This window comes from Vipera ursinii (genome assembly GCF_947247035.1).
Source record: "Vipera ursinii genome assembly, chromosome: W".
Lineage (NCBI taxonomy): Eukaryota > Metazoa > Chordata > Lepidosauria > Squamata > Viperidae > Vipera > Vipera ursinii.
Window position 1 is genome coordinate 5,620,167 of NC_139522.1, and position 18,913 is coordinate 5,639,079.

Consider the following 18,913-nt stretch of genomic DNA (forward strand, 5'->3'; position numbering starts at 1 on the left):
TAATGAAAAGGACTAGGGGTGACATGATAGCAGTGTTCCAATATCTTAGGGGTGGCCACAAAGAAAAGGGAGTCATGCTATTCTCCAAAGCACCTGAAGGCAAGACAAGAAGCAGTAGATGGGAAATAGAGAAGCAACCTAGAACCCGTGTTTCCCCAAAAGCCCTACCCCGAAAATAAGCCCTAGCTTGATTTATGTGGGTGGGCCTAATATAAGCCCTACCCCCAAAATAAGCCCTAGATTTGGGGCAAGGCGCATGCCTAAAAACTAACCTAGGGCGTGTGGGGGGGAGTTGCCCCACATGCCCTGCACCCACTTACCATGAATTGACACCTGCCTCTCCTGCAGTGTCCCCCGGCCTGCAATTTGTAGTCAGGCATTTCTGGAAGGCCTCTGCAGCCGAGAACCAAGCTATGGATTCAATCTGTAGCTCAGGTTTCAACTGCAGAGGCCTTCCATCAAGGCCTCTGACTGCAAAATGCAGGCCGGAGCTCCATTCTCAGTTGTAGAACGAAACTGCTCCTTCAGCCGCAGAAGACGTGGGACTGTGGGTGCCGCCACCGTCAGGTGAGTGGAAAAGACACCCCCTGAAAATAAGACCTGGTGCCTCTTTTGGAGGCAAAAATAAAAATAAGACCGGGTCTTATTTTGGGGGAAACACGGTAAGGAGAAATTTCCAGACAGTTGGAACAATCAGTGGAACAACTTACCTCCAGAAGTTGTGAATGCTCCAATGCTGGAAGATTTAAAGAAGAGATTGGACAACCATTTGACTAAAATGATACAGGGTTTCCTGCCTGAGCAGGGGGTTGGACTAGAAGACCTCCAAGGTCCCTTCCAACTCTGTTCTGTTCTGTTCTGATAAACCTGCTAGCTGTAAAGGAGCTCAAGATTCCATTGTTTCCTGTGAAGTTCCCCTTGCAAGTAAAGACTATTGAAGGATGGCTTTTGAAAGTCCCATCACACATTCCACCTGCCACTGCAATTAAAAACGGGCAACCATTCATAAAAATTAACTCTTTTTGTGACTAGCCATCTGGACCTTCCCATAATCTTGGTTGCTCTTGTCTCTTTCTTTTAACAACACTGATTGCCTCTCGCTTCGCTATCGGCCATCCAAGACCCCCCTACAGGTGCCCCATAAGTCTAGCAGAGAGATTCTCAATCTTCCAAGCAAATACAGTGACTTTGCAGATGTCTTTGGGGAGGAAAAAGCATCTGTCCTTCCCCCACACAGAGACTGCAATTGTGCCATAAATCTGTTTCTTACCACCAAGAGGCAGTATGAAATGTCAGCTGAGGAATTAAGAGACCCTGAAACAATATTTGGACATTGATTTTGAAAAGGGATTCATATGACCATCCCAATGACCAGCCTCAGCTCCCACCTTTTTCATACCCAAGAAGCAAGATCCTGGCACCAATAGTGATGGTGGCCCCCCACCCCTTTGTGTAGTCCACAGTTTCCAAGCCCTAAACTCAATAATGGTCAGGAACCACTACCCACTGCCTTTGATTACAGAGCTCATGGATAGGCTGCAAAATGCATGCATTTTTATGAGAGTAGACTTCAGCAGTGCTTCCTGGGATCCACTAACTTCTACAGAAGGTTTATACCCAGCTTTGCTCACAAAGTCAAACCCCTTACCCAACTGACAAAGGAGTTAGATTTGCTTGGACTTCTACACACCAGACAGTATTCAAAGAGCAGCTTTTTGCCCACCAGACCCTCCTTCAGCATCCAGATCCATCAAAGAGAATTGTGGTTCAAACAGACGCTTCAGATGTTGCCATCAGAGCTGTTCTACAAGAAAGGGAGTAAGAAAACAGCCTCTTGCCCTGCACTGTCTTTTCCAGAGCCTTGACTGCCCCAGAGTGGAATGATGGCATTTTTAACAAAGAGCTAATGGCCGTTAAATCCTCATTCCAACACTGGAGACACTTTCTGGAAAGCACACATTTTCCCATAGAAGTCAACACAGACCATAAGAATCTATGCACCCTGCAACAGACCAAGCCGCTTTCATACAGACAAATCAAATGGAGCCAATTCTTCTTAGTTTAGTTTAGTTTAGTTTAGTTTTATTTAATTTATATACCGCCCTTCTCCTTGGTGGGGACTCAGGGCGGTTCACAGGGCATATATAAAAAAGACAATACAAAAATTAAAAAAAAGATTAAACCCATGCCCAGTTAAAAACAGTGAACAAGTCTAAAACAACTATTAAAATATTCTTATGCTTTGATTTTTACATTCAGTACGTCCTAGGCTCAAAGAATGTGATGCTAGATGCTCTCTTGCAAACCAGAATAGTCTCAGGTTCACCAGACTCCAGGACCAGTAACAATTTTACAGCCATTGCATTTCCAGCCTCAACAGCACCCACCACACTGGGAGGCTGGAGGCTACCCAACCACACCAGGACTTAATCACCAGGATAAAAGCTCAGCAATGACTAAACCGCTTCTCCAGGACCCAGATGGGTGACATTAAGGAAGCCCCAGCAGCTATTGTAACCCCATTTACGATGGAAGAGCTTTAAAACACAAGATGACAGCAGACATTAAGGAATATGTGGCCTCTTGTCACACGTGCAGGAGGACCAAACCCCTCCATCAGAAGCTGGCAGGACTCTTGCATCCACCCCTAGCACCACCACCCCTCACCCATGGCATACACTCTTTCTGTCATGGTTCCAATAGATGAAACCAATTAAAAGTACTTCAAGGCAAAGATTTCTTCCTTAAAGAACATTTTATTTAGGAAACAAATTATCGGCACTTACATAGGTGAACCCAAGACTAAAATCCCCTCCCTCATGCTACAAAGTAACAAGTTGCAATTCCCACCCCAAATTGTTGTCATAAATCACATTCACCAATTATTTCAAAAGGCAGGCTCTCCTCCCAGCTGTTCAGCCTGCCAAAACTGTTATCAGGACTGAAATTGATTCTCACACAGAAGTATTGTTATGCCTAACTGAGAAACTTAACATCCACCCTCCCCCTCCTTCATCTAAAATCTCTAAACTAAAATGTGCCAACAAAGACAAAATGAAAAATGGCTACAGTTCAGTTTGTTACAGACAAACTGATATTTGGCTCCCCTTAAAAGAAAGGAGAAATCCTGCAAATCAAACAAGAATAAAAGTTAGGAATCCCCCCTCGGTTTGTTCGGATGTTTATCATAAAATTTACGTATGAGCCTATCAGCTTTCACGTCAGTACACTTCACCCATGTAGCCTCTGATAACGGATATCCCTTCCACTGCACTAAATATTGCAATTTCCCTTTATACAATCTAGCATCAAGAATACGCTTCACTTTGTAATGAGTCAGTCCAGCTACCACAAGCGGGCCAGGTGCTTTCTTGGGAGGGGGTCTTAAGAGTAGAATCTCTGAAAGGCTTCAACAAACTGCAATGAAATACTGGGTGGATCTTTCCCAAAAGTGAAAGAAATCTTAGTTCCACAGTCACTGGGTTTAAAATCTGCACAATGGGAAAAGGTCCCAGGTATTTTGGCCCCAATTTTTTGCTAGGCAATTTGAATCTTAAATATTTTGTGGAAAGGTTAACCTTCTCTCCCACATGAAATGACTTTTGAGGTGCCCTTTTCTTATCAGCTTGTTTTTTGTAAGTCTCTGAGGCTTTTTTCAAAGCTTTCTTTGCATTGTCCCACACCTCCTTCCAAGTGGACACCCATTGAGCTAAAGTCAGATGCAGGTGGTTCCTGGGGGTATTCAGGCATCGGGATAAAATCCCTCCCTGTGGCTATTTTAAACGGCATAAATCCAGTGCTGCTGTGTACAGTGTTGTTATAAGCCACCTCAGTGACAGGGAGGAGATCAGTCCAATTTCAGTTTCAGTTTCAGTTTTATTAAATTTTTATACCGCCCTTCTCCCTAGGGACTCAGGGCGGTGAACAGGGCAAATGATAAAAGTACAAAACTACAAAAGTTAAAATAGAATTAAATTAATGCCCAAGATAAAACAGTAAAATATACAAATATTTAAAAACCCAAATTAACTCCCCATCAGGCCAGGCCAGCTTGTTCAAACAGGTGGGTCTTTAACCCGCGCCGGAAGGAGCGGAGATCCGGTGCCATCCGGAGCTCCACCGGCAGTTGATTCCATAAGGCCGGGGCGCCCACAGAGAAGGCCCTCCCCCTGGGGGCCACCAGCCGGCATTCTCTGACTGGAGGCACCCTGAGGAGGCCCTCTCTGTGGGAACGCACAGGGCGGAGGGGGGTTGACGCCGGCAGCAGGTGGTCCCCGAGGTATTCCGGACCCATGCCATGTAGGGACTTAAAAACCATCACTAAGACCTTGAACCTCACCCGGAAGACAACTGGTAACCAATGTAGCTCGCGGAGTAAAGGTGTAACATGGGAGTACCGGGAAACTCCCAAGACAACTCTCGCGGCCGCATTCTGTACCAGTTGGAGCTTCCGAGTGGTCTTCAAGGGAAGCCCCATGTAGAGAGCATTACAGTAGTCAAGGCGAGAGGTCACGAGCGCATGAGTGACCGTACACAGGGCATCCCGGTCCAGATAGGGCCGCAACTGGCGCACCAGGCGAACCTGGGCGAAAGCCCCCCTAGTCACAGCTGCTACATGATCTTCCAAGGTAAGTCGTGAATCTAGGAGGACTCCCAAGTTGCGAGCCCTATCCACGGGGGGTAACAACTCACCCCCCATAGAAAGGGATGGAACAATTTGAATGTCCCGGGATGCCGGAATGTACAGCCACTCAGTCTTGTCCGGGTTGAGTTGAAGTCTGTTCCTCCCCATCCAGACCCGAACCGCCTCCAGGCAACGGGACATCACAGCGAGGGCATCACTGGGGTGGTTTGGGGTAGAAATAAAAAGTTGGGTATCATCAGCATATTGATGATACCCAACTCCAAAACCACGAATGATCTCACCCAGCGGTTTCATGTAGATGTTGAACAGGAGAGGCGAGAGAACCGACCCCTGAGGAACTCCACAAACGAGAGACCTAGGGGCCGATCTCTGCCCCCCTGCCAACACCGACTGCGAACGTCCCAGGAGATAGGAGGAGAACCACCGAAGAACTGTGCCTCCCACTCCCAATCCCCTGAGACGCCGCAGCAGGATACCATGGTCGATGGTATCGAAAGCCGCTGAGAGGTCTAATAGGACTAGGACAGAGGAACATCCCCTATCCCGAGCCCTCCAGAGATCATTCACCAGAGCGACCAATGCCGTCTCCGTGCTGTACCCGGGCCTGAAACCCGATTGGTACGGGTCCAGATAATCCGCTTCATCCAGGACCAGAGGGAGCTGATGCGCCACCACACTCTCAACAACCTTCGCAAGAAAGCGAAGGTTGGAGACTGGACGAAAGTTGTTCAACACAGCTGGGTCCAAGGCAGGCTTCTTGAGGAGGGGTCTCACCACCGCCTCCTTCAAGACGGTGGGGAAATTACCCTCACTCAAAGAAGCAGATATCACCGCCTGGAACCAGCCTCGTGTCCTCTCCCTAGCTGCTGTTTGTCTGTTGGTAATCCACATAGCATCTAAGATATTGTTCCACCAATGTGTTCGCTTTTTCAGCCACCCCATTCTTAGACGGGCGAAAAGCCAATGACAGTCCTTGCGTAGAACCAATTAATTTTAGAAAGTCCCTCCAGAACCTGGCCACAAACTGCACCCCCCTGTCAGAAATTATTCACTTTGGCATGCCGTGTAGTCTGTAAATATGCTTAAGGAACAACTTAGCCAACTTCTGGGCAGAAGGGAGGCCAGAGCAGGCAATAAAATGAGCCTGCTTTGAAAATAGATCAATCACAGTCCATATTACTGTATTTCCTCTACTCTCAGGTAATTCGACGATAAAATCCATAGCAATCTTTTCCTATGGTTGGGAAGGATCTGCAACAGGCTGCAATAGCCCAGGTGGTTTTCCTGGGATTCTTTTCTAGGTAGCACAGACTGCACAGCTTTTTACATTGTTCTCCACATCCTTCTTTAAGCCTGGCCACCAAAATTGCCTCCGGATAAAGTGTAGTGTCTTTAGGTAACCAAAATGACCAGCTTGTTTAACATCATGACTGTGTTGTAGTGCTTGTAGTGCTTGGAGTCTGAATGATTTAGGTCAGTAATCAATTCTTGTTTTAACTTCTTTGTCAAAGGATCATCAGGGTTAAAAGTCTTTGCAGATTGGCGACTCTGGGAAGTTATTTGAGAAATAACTTGAGGTGGGTGCATAATAGAATCTACGACTTGTTCACGTTGGCTTTTGTATTGGGGTAATCTGGAGAGGGCATCAGCTAAGAAATTTCCCCCAGCAAATATTTCAGGGTGAAATTAAAATGATTAAAATATTGCGCCCAGCGTACCTGTTTAGGAGACAGTTTATGGGGAGTTCTCAATGCCTCTAAATTTTTGTGATCAGTCCATACTTCAAAAGGCACCTTGCTCCCTTCCAGGAAATGATGCCACATTAGCAAAGCCCATCTAATTGCAAAGGCTTCTTTCTCCCAAATGGCCCACCTCCGCTCTGTGTCAGTGAACTTTTTTGAAGTGTAAGCACAAGGCTACACTTGATTAATCAGTTGCATAAACTTGGCAGGAGCTCCTTGTAATCCAAAGGGCATAACTTTAAACATAGCTACCCAGAGGGCTGTTGAAAGCAGTTTTCCATTCATCACCTTCTCTTATCCTCACGTGGTAGTATGCCTCGCTTAGGTCTAATTTGGTAAAAATTCGCCCTTTCGCCAGATGGGCTAACAAGTCTTTCATTAAGGGAAGGGTGTACATGTTAGGCATATGGTGTTAGCCTACAATGTTGGGTTGAAAATATATTAACCATAATACTATGTCTTTAAGTTGTTAATTGGCCAATGGGTGTGTAAGTGTTCTCATGGCCATAAGAGGAAGCTAGGAACGTAGCTTCTCTCTCTCTCTCTCTCTCTCTCTCTCTCTCTCTCTCTCTCTCTCTCTCTCTCTCTCTCTCTCTCTCTCTCTGAATTCACTGCTCTCTACTGTTACTGTTTTTGCTCTGTTACCTGAACTGTGTATTGACCTCTGGACCGGTAAGAAGACTTTGTAGTTTGGATTACTCTTTGGACTGTTGCTATTGTTTATGACTTGGACTGTTTATTTTTGACTGTGCATTTTTGTTTTTACACCACCTCAAAAGTAAAATACTTTTTGCTTTTACAACTCAGTGTACTCCTGTGTGTGACTTTTACTGCTCTCAGTACCCTTCCTTGTCTGTGCAACTCTTTGGTAGCACAAGGAGACCTCTGCACAACAAATTCCTTAACACTGGTTATGGGCCCAGGCCTGTACTGAGAGTTAGTACACACAGTATCCTAGCTGAGTTTGTGTTAGCTATTTGGTGTAAAATGGCACAAGAACTGTTGTCAGGCATCTCCTGGATAACCCGGTTGGATGGGACAAACTATGTTTCCTGGTCCACGAAATGCTGCTTGCTTTTGCGCAAGGAAGGACTATGGACTGTTGTAAATAACCCACCAGATACTACTGCTTGGGATCCAGATGACGAAGAGGATGCAAAGAAGATAGACAACTTTAAACGTAGCAATGAGAAAGCTCTTTGCATTATTGGGCTAACACTGAATGACCAGCAGCTTGTCCATATTCGTGGTGAGGAGTCTGCTGCTAGGTGTTGGGGCGTTTTGCGAAGGCTTTATGTTCGAGATAGTGTGGGTGCACATATACACCTTGCACGTAAGCTGTTTAGGGCTCGTCTGCAGAAGAATGGAGATATGCTGACCCATTTAAATTACATGAAGGCAACTTTCCAAGAGCTTCATGAAAAGGAGCTGATTTTTTCAGAGTTGCATCAGGTCTACATTATTCTGTCATCTTTGGATGAGAGTTATGATGGGTATGTTTCTTCTTTGGAAGTCCTGACCAGAGAGGAACTGACTTTGACTAACATTACTGGGAGACTGCTTGAAGAGTCCAGAAGGAGGCGTGACAGAGACCAGCTGAGAGAGACACAGCCACGAGAGGAGCAGCCATTCACTACTGCTTACAATATCAAGAAATGTTATTCTTGTGGGGCTAGAGGGCATATAGCCAAATTCTGTAGAAAGGGAAGAAAACAGAATGTAAATAGCAGTGGGAAGGCTAAGAAGAGCATTGGTTTGGCTATTTCTGGTGAATCAACATCCAGAAATAATGAATTGTGGGTTGTTGATAGTGGGGCTTCACAATGCATTACTAAAGAGAAAAAGAGGTTTATTAATATGAAAAACAGCAACCAATATGTTTCATTGGCCAATGGTTGGAAGATGAAGGCCTGTGGTGAAGGTAATTCCTATTGTCCATGCATTGATGAACAGTTACCTATGTTATATATACCTAAACTAAGATTCAACCTGTTATCTGTAAGGGAATTGGTTAAAGTTGGGTTTGTGGTAACATTCAGAGGGAAGCAATGCACTATTGAGAGGAATGGAACCTGTGTAACTGCTAATTTGAAAAATGGTTTATTCGTTCTCACAAGTAACCAGGTTAGTACAGTAAAAGCTAACTCGATATGTGAGAACAAGAAGCCACATGACGAATGTATACATTTATTGCATAGGCGGTTAGGGCATGTAAACTTTAACTCACTACGTAAAACAGTTGAGTTAGTAGAAGGAATTAAACTGAAGCCATGTAGTAAGTATCTGAATTGCAATGCCTGTAATCAGGAAAAGAGTAAGGCAACTCCTGCAAACAGGTTAAACAGCTTCAAAACAACTGTTCCTTTGGAAGTTGTGTTTGCTGATTTAATTGGACCCATGAAGCCAAGTTTAGGAGGGTCATGTTATATTTTAAGTATATTGGACCACTACTCTCGATATGGATTTTGTTATCTGCTTAAGTCAAAGGCAGACACTTTCCAACAATTTGCAAACTGGCTGAAATTTGTAGAGAAGAAAACAAAGAGAAAGGTTCAGTGCATAATTACTGATAATGGCACTGAATTTACAAACAAGCACTTTGTTGATATGCTACAATCAGCTGGCATTGAGCATAAACGTTCAGCCCCTTATAGGCCTCAACATAATGCATTTGTTGAGAGACGTGGGCAAACGTTACAAGCCATGATGAGAACCATGTTAAGAGATTCTGGCTTAACAGATCGACTGTGGGGGGAGGCAGCAAAATGTGCAAACCATGTTCTGAATATAGTTGTTAATACCTCTACTGGTAAAATACCATACACAATATGGCATGGTAAAAAAACCAAACCTTGATTACCTGCACACGTTTGGCACCCCAGCTTGGGTCCACATTCCTGCACAACTCAGGAGTAAAGCCCAACATAGGGCTAGGCAATTATACTTTGTAGGTTACGAAGCTAACCATAGATCCTATCGTTTCTGGGAACAGGGCACAACTAATGTATATAATAGTTCTAGTGCAAAATTCCTTGAGCACGTTGGTTGGGATAGACTAGAGCAAGAAACTGTTAATACTGATCCTCTAGTGTTTGAGGACTCCCTTGATAATGTAACTAGTAATGATAATACATCTCCTGTAAATATAAAAGATGAAGAGGAGATAGGGGAGATAATAGATGAATCAGAGGAAGGAAAGGAGTCAGAAATTCAAAGCCCTGTAATTCCTTGGCGTTCAACGCGCATCAGACGTCCACCTGATCGCTATGAAGCCAATGTAATATGTCAAGTTAGTTCAGTACCTTCTAACTATGATGAGATCAGGATGTATCTCCGGCTGGTGTATTTGAATGCCAGGTCGGTCGTTAATAAGGCTCCTCTCGTTCGAGACTTGGTCGAGGGTGAGCAGGCTGACCTGGCTTGCATCTCGGAGACCTGGTTGGGCCCAGAGGGCGGTGTTCCTCTGGTTGATCTTTGCCCACCAGGTTTCCGGGTGCTGCACCGGCCTCGGGCTCAGGGTAGGGGTGGGGGAGTGGCTGTTGTTGTGAGGGAGACCTTGTGTCCGCGGGAGGCCACCGTTCCCCAGACAGTCGGGTGTGAGTCTCTCTTTTTGAGATGCGGCCCTGGTGCGCAGTTGGGCTTGCTGCTGGTGTACCTTTCGCCTAGTCACGCAGCAGCAGCCCTGCCTGAGCTGCTTGATGTCCTCTCGGGGCTGGTGGTTGAGTTCCCGAAACTTATAGTTTTGGGGGACTTTAACCTACCATCGCTGGGAGGATCATCTGAGTTAGCTCGGGAGTTCATGGCCTCCATGACGGCCATGGACCTGACGCAAGTAATTACGGGACCGACTCATGAAGGAGGCCACACCCTTGACCTTGTTTTCTTGTCTGGACGGTGGTTAGATGATCTTGGTGGGGGCTCTCCAATTATTATGCCCCTGTCATGGACCGATCATCATCTCCTGCGGCTGGTCTTCCGTTTTGCCACCCCCCGCCGTGGGGGTTTGGAACCACTCAAATGGTACCGCCCCAGACGCTTAATGGATCCCCAAAGGTTCCAGACGGCGCTGGGGTCCCCACCTGCCTCCCTCACTCACAGCTCGGCCGAGGCCCTAGTGGAGGCCTGGGAAAGGACGGCCACTGAGGCTCTTGACCGAGTTGTACCCTTGCGGCCCCTGACCCGGCGCAGATCCCGTCGGGCTCCATGGTTCTCTGCGGAGCTCCGGGAGATGAAGCGTCGGAGACGGGGCCTAGAGAGCGGTTGGAGGTCCAGCCGATCCGAACCCGACCGATTGCGACTAAGAGCCTATATTAGGTCTTATCTCGCTGCAATTAGGGAGGCGAGGTCTAACCACTTCGCCACCCTTATTGCGTCCGCAGATAATCGCCCGGCCGCCCTGTTTAGGGTGACTCGCTCCCTCCTAAATCAGGAGGTGAGGGAGGATCCCTTGCAGGGACGTGCCGAGGAGTTTAACCAACATCTGTCGGACAAAATCGCTCGGATTCGGACCGGTTTGGACTCTGACTGGGCAGAGTCTGACGATCAGGACACGGGTGGTCTTGTCGATATCATCTGGGAGGAGTTTGATTCTGTAACTCCGGAGGAAGTGGACAGGATCATGGGGAGGCTGAGCACCACCACATGTTTACTGGACCCGTGCCCTTCCTGGCTGGTTTATGCAGCCCGGGAGAGGACACGCAGCTGGTTCCAGGCAGTTATATCGGCCTCTTTGAGTGAGGGTATCTTCCCCGCCGTCTTGAAGGAGGCGGTGGTGAGGCCTCTCCTCAAGAAGCCTGCCCTGGACCCGGCTGTATTGAACAACTTTCGTCCTGTCTCCAACCTTCGCTTTCTTGCGAAGGTTGTTGAGAGTGTGGTGGCGCATCAGCTCCCTTTGGTCCTGGATGAAGCGGATTATCTAGACCCGTACCAATCGGGTTTCAGGCCCGGGTACAGCACGGAGACGGCATTGGTCGCGCTGGTGAATGATCTCTGGAGGGCTCGGGACAGGGGGCATTCCTCTGTCCTAGTCCTATTAGACCTCTCGGCGGCTTTCGATACCATCGACCATGGTATCTTGCTGCGGCGTCTCAGGGGATTGGGAGTGGGAGGCACAGTTTTACAGTGGTTCTCCTCCTATCTCTTGGGACGTTCGCAGTCGGTGTTGGCAGGGGGGCAGAGGTCGACCGCGAGGTCTCTCATTTGTGGAGTTCCTCAGGGGTCGGTCCTCTCGCCTCTCCTGTTCAACATCTACATGAAGCCGCTGGGTGAGATCATTCGTGGCTTTGGAGTTGGGTACCATCAGTACGCTGATGATACCCAACTTTTCTTTTCGACCCCAAACCACCCCAGTGATGCCCTCAACGTGATGTCCCGTTGCCTGGAGGCGGTTCGGGTCTGGATGGGGAGGAACAGACTCCAGCTCAACCCCGACAAGACTGAGTGGCTTTGCATACCTTCGTCCCGGGTTTATTCGGACATTCCACCTCTAGTTATGGGGGGTGAACTATTACCCCCCGTAGATAGGGCTCGCAACTTGGGGGTCCTCCTAGATTCACGGCTCACTTTGGAAGACCATATAGGAGCCGTGACTAGGGGGGCCTTCGCACAGGTTCGCCTGGTGCGTCAGTTGCGGCCCTATCTTAGCCGGGACGATTTATGCACGGTCACTCATGCGCTCGTGTCCTCTCGTCTGGACTACTGCAACGCTCTCTACATGGGGCTGCCCTTGAGGACTACTCGGAAGCTCCAACTGGTACAGAATGCAGCCGCGAGAGTGGTGTTGGGAGTCTCCCGATACTCCCACGTTACGCCTCTGCTCCGTGAGCTGCATTGGTTGCCAGTTGTCTTCCGGGTGAGATTCAAGGTACTGGTAACGGTATTTAAAGCACTCCATGGCATGGGGCCGGAGTACCTCAGGGAACATCTGCTGCCGGCATCAAGCTCCCTGCGCCCTGTGCGTTCCCACAGAGAGGGCCTCCTCAGGGTGCCACCGATCAGAGAATGTCGATTGGTGGCCCCCAGGGGGAGATCCTTCTCTGTGGGCGCTCCGGAGCTGTGGAATCAGCTACCGGTTGAGCTCCGGATGGCGCCCGATCTTCGCTCCTTTCGTCGCGATCTTAAGACATTTCTGTTTGTACAAGCCGGCCTAGCCTGAGGGGGAGTGTTGGGGTTATTTTATTTTTGTTTTTTTTAACTTTTCTGGGGGTTTTTAGTGTTGTATTTATACTGTTTTAATTAGGGCAATTTGTTTAATCTTTTTTAATGTTTGTATTCACTATTTTATTCTGCCCTGTGAACCGCCCTGAGTCCTCAGGGAGAAGGGCGGTATATAAATGTTATTAAATTAAATTAAATTAAATTAAAAGGAACAGGCATCATGGAAAGCTGCAATGAACAGGGAGTTGAAGTCTTTGCAGGATCTTAAGGTCTATGAGAAAGCAAAACTGCCACCTGGTGAGCAAGCTATAGGTTGCAAATGGATATATAAAATAAAGAAGGGTGTTTGTTGTTGTTAGTTGCGAAGTCGTGTCCGACCTATCGCGACCCTATGGACAATGTTCCTCCAGGCCTTCCTGTCCTCTACCATCTTTTGGAGTCCATCTAAACTCACGCCTACTGCTTCAATGACTCCATCCAGCCACCTCATTCTCTGTCGTCCCCTTCTTCTATTGCCCTCAATCTTTCCCAGCATTAGGCTCTTCTCCAGTGAGTCCTTCCTTCTCATTAGGTGGTCAAAGTATTTGAGTTTTAGCTTCAGGATCTGGCCTTCTAAAGAACAGTCAGGGTTGATCATCTCTAGGACTGACCGGTTTGATCGCCTTGCAGTCCAAGGAACTCGCAGGAGTCTTCTCCAGCACCATAGTTCAAAGGCTTCAATTCTTTGGCGCTCAGCCTTTCTTATGGTCCAACTTTCACTGCCATACATTGCAACTGGAAAGACCATAGCCTTGACTATACGCACTTTTGTTGACAGGGTGATGTCTCTGCTTTTTAGTGTGCTGTCTAGATTTGCCATGGCTTTCCTCCCGAGGAGCAAGCGTCTTTTAATTTCTTGACTACAGTCCCCATCTGCAGTGATCTTGGAGCCCAGGAAAATAAAATGTGTCACTACCTCCATTTCTTCCCCATCTATTTGCCAGGAATTGAGAGGTCTGGATGCTATGATCTTGGTTTTCTTAATGTTTAGTTTCAACCCAAGTTTTGCACTCTCCTTCTTCACCTGCAACAAGAGGCTCTTTAGTTCTTCTTCACTTTCTGCCATGAGAGTGGTATCATCTGCATATCTTAGGTTGTTGATGTTTCTTCCAGCAATCTTAATTCCAACTTTTGATTCATCTAGCCCTGCCTTTCTCATGATGTGCTCTGCATATAAGTTAAATAGGCAAGGTGACAGTATACAGCCTTGCCGGACTCCTTTCCCAATTTTGAACCAATCAGTGGTTCCGTGTCCAGTTCTCACTGTTGCTTCTTGGCCCGCATATAGATTTCTCAAGAGACAAATAAGATGGTCTTGTATGCCCATCTCTTTAAGGACTTGCCAGAGTTTGTTATGATCCACACAATCAAAGGCTTTAGCATAGTCAATGAAGCAGAAGTAGATGTTTTTCTGGAACTCTCTAGCTTTCTCCATGATCCAGCGTATGTTAGCAATTTGATCTCTAGTTCCTCTGCCTCTTCGAAATCCTGCCTGTACTTCTGGTAGTTCTCGATCCACATACTGCTGGAGTCTAGCTTGTAGAATTTTAAGCATAACTTTACTAGCATGAGAAATGAGTGCAATGGTGCGATAGTTTGAACATTCTTTGGCACTGCCTTTCTTTGGAATTGGAATGTAAACTGATCTTTTCCAATCCTGTGGCCACTGTTGAGTTTTCCAAATTTGCTGGCAAATTGAGTGTAGCACTTTTACTGCATCGTCTTTTAAGATTTTGAATAGCTCAGCTGGAATACTGTCACCTCCACTAGCTTTGTTGTTGCTCAGCTTTTCTAAGGCCCACTTCACTTCACATTCTAGGATGTCTGGCTCGAGGTCAGTGACCACCTCATTGTGATTATCAGGGACGTTAACCTCATTCTTGTATAGTTCTTCTGTGTAATTTTGCCACCTCTTCTTAATCTCTTCTGCCTCTGTTAGGTCCCTGCCATTTTGGTCCTTTATCATGCCCATTTTTGCATGAAACGTTCCTTTCATCTCTCCAATTTTTTTGAAAAGATCTCTGGTCCTCCCTATTCTATTGTTTTCTTCTATTTCTTTGCATTGTTCATTTAAGAAGGCATTCTTATCTCTTCTAGCTATTCTTTGGAATTCTGCATTTAATTGGGCATATCTTTCTTTTTCTCCCTTGCCTTTCGCTTCCCTCCTTTCCTCAGCTATTTGCAAAGCTTCCTCAGACAGCCATTTTGCTTTCTTGCATTTCTTTTTCTTTGGGATGTTTTTGGTTGCTACCTGTTGTACAATGTTGCGAACCTCTGTCCATAGTTCTTCAGGCACTCTGTCTATCAGATCTAATTCCTTAAATCTATTTGTCACCTCTACTGTATATTCAACAGGGATATGATTTAATTCATACCTGACTGGCCTGGTGCTTTTCCCTACTTTCTTCAGTTTAAGAGATCATTCTGTCATTTTGAGGATTGTATCCCAGTATTGCTTTTCCTATTTTTTTATTGACTATGAAGGCTACTCCATTTCTTCTGAGGGATTCTTGCCCGCAGTAGTGTACCTGATGGTCATCTGAATTAAATTCACCCATTCCTGTCCATTTTAGTTCGCTGATACCTAAGATGTCAATGTTTAGTCTTGTCATCTCTTGTTTGACCACGTCCAGCTTTCCTTGATTCATGGATCTTACATTCCAGGTTCCTATGGAGAAAAAATCTTTACAGCATCGGACTTTCCTTTCACCACCAGACATATCCACAGCTGAGCGTCCTTTCGGCTTTGGCCCAGTCGCTTCATTCTTTCTGGCGCTACTAGTACTAGCCCTCTGCTCTTCCCCAGTAGCATATTGGACGCCTTCCGACCTGAGGGGCTCATCTTCCAGCGTCATATCGTTTTGCCTTTTGGTACTGTCCATAGGGTTTTCATGGCAAAGATACTGGAGTGGGTTACCATTTCCTTCTCCAGTGGATCACGTTTTGTCAGAACTCTCTGCTTGGGTGGCCCTGCACGGCATAGCTCATAGCTTCATTGAATTACGCAAGCCTCTTCGCCACGACAAGGCAGTAATCCATGAAGGGGAAAGAAGGGTGTAGATGGGACCATAACCCATAATGCACGTTTGGTTGCACAAGGTTTTGCCCAAACTACTGAGGATTATGACGAGGTGTTTGCACCCAGTCTGAGGGCAACTACTTTAAGAGCAGCTTTAGTGTGGGCAGCTAAAAACCAATATATGGTTACCCATGTAGATGTTGAAACTGCATATTTACATGCTCCATTGCAACATACTATTTATTTAAGAATGCCACCAGGATTGACCAATGATAGAAACCATGATTGTTGGGAATTAAAGAAAAGCCTCTATGGATTGAAACAATCAGGCTATGAGTGGAATACATGTTTAGTTAATGAGTTGAGTGCAATAGGTTTTGTAGCCAGTAATGCTGATCCTTGTTTGTTTAGAAGAGAACACAACAGAGCATTATCTTTTATTTTATTATTCACAGTTGATATTGCAATAATAACAAAAACTGAGTTAGAAGCACAAACCATCATTTCAAGATTGCAAACTAAATTCACAATTAGAAAACTTGGGGAAATAAGCCAATATTTGGGGTTAGATATTGTGAAAACAAATAGGGGTTTTAAGGTGTCGCAAGCCAGTAAAATATCTCAGTTATTAAAGAGATACAATATGGAAATGTGTAAACCAGCAAAAACTCCGATGGCTATGGATTTTAAGGACACTAATGTTGAGAGTCCTGTATTTGATAAGACTATGTACCAATCTTTGATAGGAAGTCTTATGTATCTTAGTAATTGGACTAGACCTGATATTTCTTACTGTGTAAACCAATTGGCTAGGTAGAACAATAATCCAACTGTTAGACACTGGCAATCAGCTAAACGAGTATTAAGGTATTTGAAGCAAACTATTCACTACTCGTTATATTTAGAGCCAAATCATGAGTTAATCCTCACTGCATATGTAGATGCGAGTTTTGCCTCTGATACAAGCACTCGTAAATCTACCTCAGGGTTGGCTATAATGTTGGGAGATTCTTTGATTGGATGGAAGTCCATTAGACAAAAACACATAAGCTTATCTACAATGGAGGCTGAATTTTCATGTCTATCAGTGTTATGTACAGAACTGCTAGTGTACAAACAATTATTGTTAGATATGGGTTTAAATGTAAATGATCCATTCATTGTATATGAGGACAATCAAGCTGCAATAAAGATGGCTAACTGCTGCAGTAAGAACAAGATCTAAACATACTGATCTTCGTTATTTAAATGTCAGACAATGTATCAAAGATAAATTAATACAGCTAGAGTATTGCCCATCTGATGTAAATATTGCAGACCATTTTACGAAGGTACAAAGTGCTGTGAAACACAATGCTAATTGTGAAAGAATGTGCATAAGATTGTAAGGGTTATATATTATTCTACCCAAAGGGGAGAATGTTAGGCATATGGTGTTAGCCTACAATGTTGGGTTGAAAATATATTAACCATAATACTATGTCTTTAAGTTGTTAATTGGCCAATGGGTGTGTAAGTGTTCTCATGGCCATAAGAGGAAGCTAGGAACGTAGCTTCTCTCTCTCTCTCTCTCTCTGAATTCACTGCTCTCTACTGTTACTGTTTTTGCTCTGTTACCTGAACTGTGTATTGACCTCTGGACCGGTAAGAAGACTTTGTAGTTTGGATTACTCTTTGGACTGTTGCTATTGTTTATGAGTTGGACTGTTTATTTTTGACTGTGCATTTTTGTTTTTACACCACCTCAAAAGTAAAATACTTTTTGCTTTTACAACTCAGTGTACTCCTGTGTGTGACTTTTACTGCTCTCAGTACCCTTCCTTGTCTGTGCAACTCTTTGGTAGCACAAGGAGACCTCTGCACAACAAATTCCTTAACAGTACACTCACCCCATTGAGACCTTTAAAGTCCATGCAGAGCCTAAGCCAGGGCTTTTCAACCGGTGGTACACGTACCACTAGTGGTACGTGAGCACCTGGCTGGTGGTATGCGGCGTCGCCTTCCTCCCCCTGCCTCCCCCGCCACCTCACCCCCACCCCCACCCCCGTGCTCCTCTTCTTCCCAGCTCACTTGCTGCCAGAAAGCATGCTGCTTGGCAGCGGCCTGCAGGAACCCTACAGAGGGCACGCGCAGAGCGAGGCCCCACCCTCCCCAGGGACTTCTTGTGCAGCAACCGGATTGACTTCTGAATGGCGCTTCTTTGGGGCACACATGGGCGGGAAGGCGCGTCGGAGTCCCAGGTACCTGTAAGGCAATCAGCCTGCTCCTCCCCATCGCCCGCCAGTCCTGGGAGAGCCCCGTGCGAGCGCCTCGCCGGCCTCCAAACCCTGCCTTTCGAGCAGGAGCGGCTATCAAGCCCCGGGCTCAACAATCAACCAAGGGGGGGATCAATGCAGCAACCCGGCTACCTGGCCTGCCAGCTGCTCGTTGCTCCGCTGATCAGCTGGGAGGCTGAGACACCAGATTTGAGCCGCGGACCAAAGGAGAACACCGCTGATCAGCTGGGAGGCTGGGACTTCGGATCCGACGACGCCAGCCAGCTGGAAGTCCCGGTGGGTGGCCCCGACACCGCCGAACAGCCAGGAGTGTCAGCAACCTTCTCTGGGGGCTGCCAGTCAGCTGGGAGCCCGGGGCTTGACAGCTGCTCCTGCTCAAAAGCACCAGCACTCCCAGGTGACTGGCGGCCATGAGAGAAGGTTGCCGATGCTCCCGGCTGTTCCGTGGCAGTGGGGCTGCCTGCCGGGGCTTCCAGCTGGCTGGCGGCGTCGGATCCGGAGTCCCAGCCTCCCACCTGATCAGCGGTATTCTCCTCTGGTCCGCGGCTCAAATCCGAAGTCTCAGCAGTCAGGAGCCCGGGATCAGCTTTTCTGAATGAGATTTCTAAGCGCGACTCAGCTGATCCCGGGCTCCTGCCCGGATCACTTGCTTGCGGAAAAGAGACTGCTTGCTAAGTGAGCCCAGGATCATCTGAGTTGCGCTCAGAAGCCACGCTCAGAACGCTGTTCCCAGGCTGCTGCCCAGCTCACTTAGTAAGCAGTTTATTTTCCGCAAGCAAGTGAGCCAGGCAGGAGCCCTGATCAGCGTTTCTGAGCGCGATTTCTGAGCACGACTCAGCTGATCCCGGGCTCACTTAGCAAGCAGCCTCTTTTTCGCAGGCAAGTGAGCCGGGCAGGAGCCCGGGATCAGCTGAGTCGCGCTTAGAAATCCCGCTCAGAAACGCTGATCCCGGGCTGCTGCCCAGCTCATTTAGCAAGCAGCCTCTTTTCCGCAAGCAAGTGAGCCGGGCAGAAGCCCAGGCAACACCGGCGCTTG

General features: G+C 46.8%; 2 protein-coding genes across 2 annotated transcripts in view; one reads left to right on the top strand and one right to left on the bottom strand.

Moving 5' to 3' along the window:
• Positions 1-18,913, top strand: part of LOC310648202 (septin-7-like) — a 688,898-nt gene that overhangs the window by 420,707 nt on the left and 249,278 nt on the right. The window lies entirely within an intron of this gene.
• The window catches only part of LOC310648201 (uncharacterized protein), a 79,883-nt gene continuing 74,533 nt past the window's right edge, over positions 13,564-18,913 (bottom strand). The window contains exon 2 of the mRNA XM_083375950.1: positions 13,564-13,632. The gene's annotated coding sequence lies outside the window, so the exon portion shown is untranslated. The remainder of the gene's footprint in view (positions 13,633-18,913) is intronic.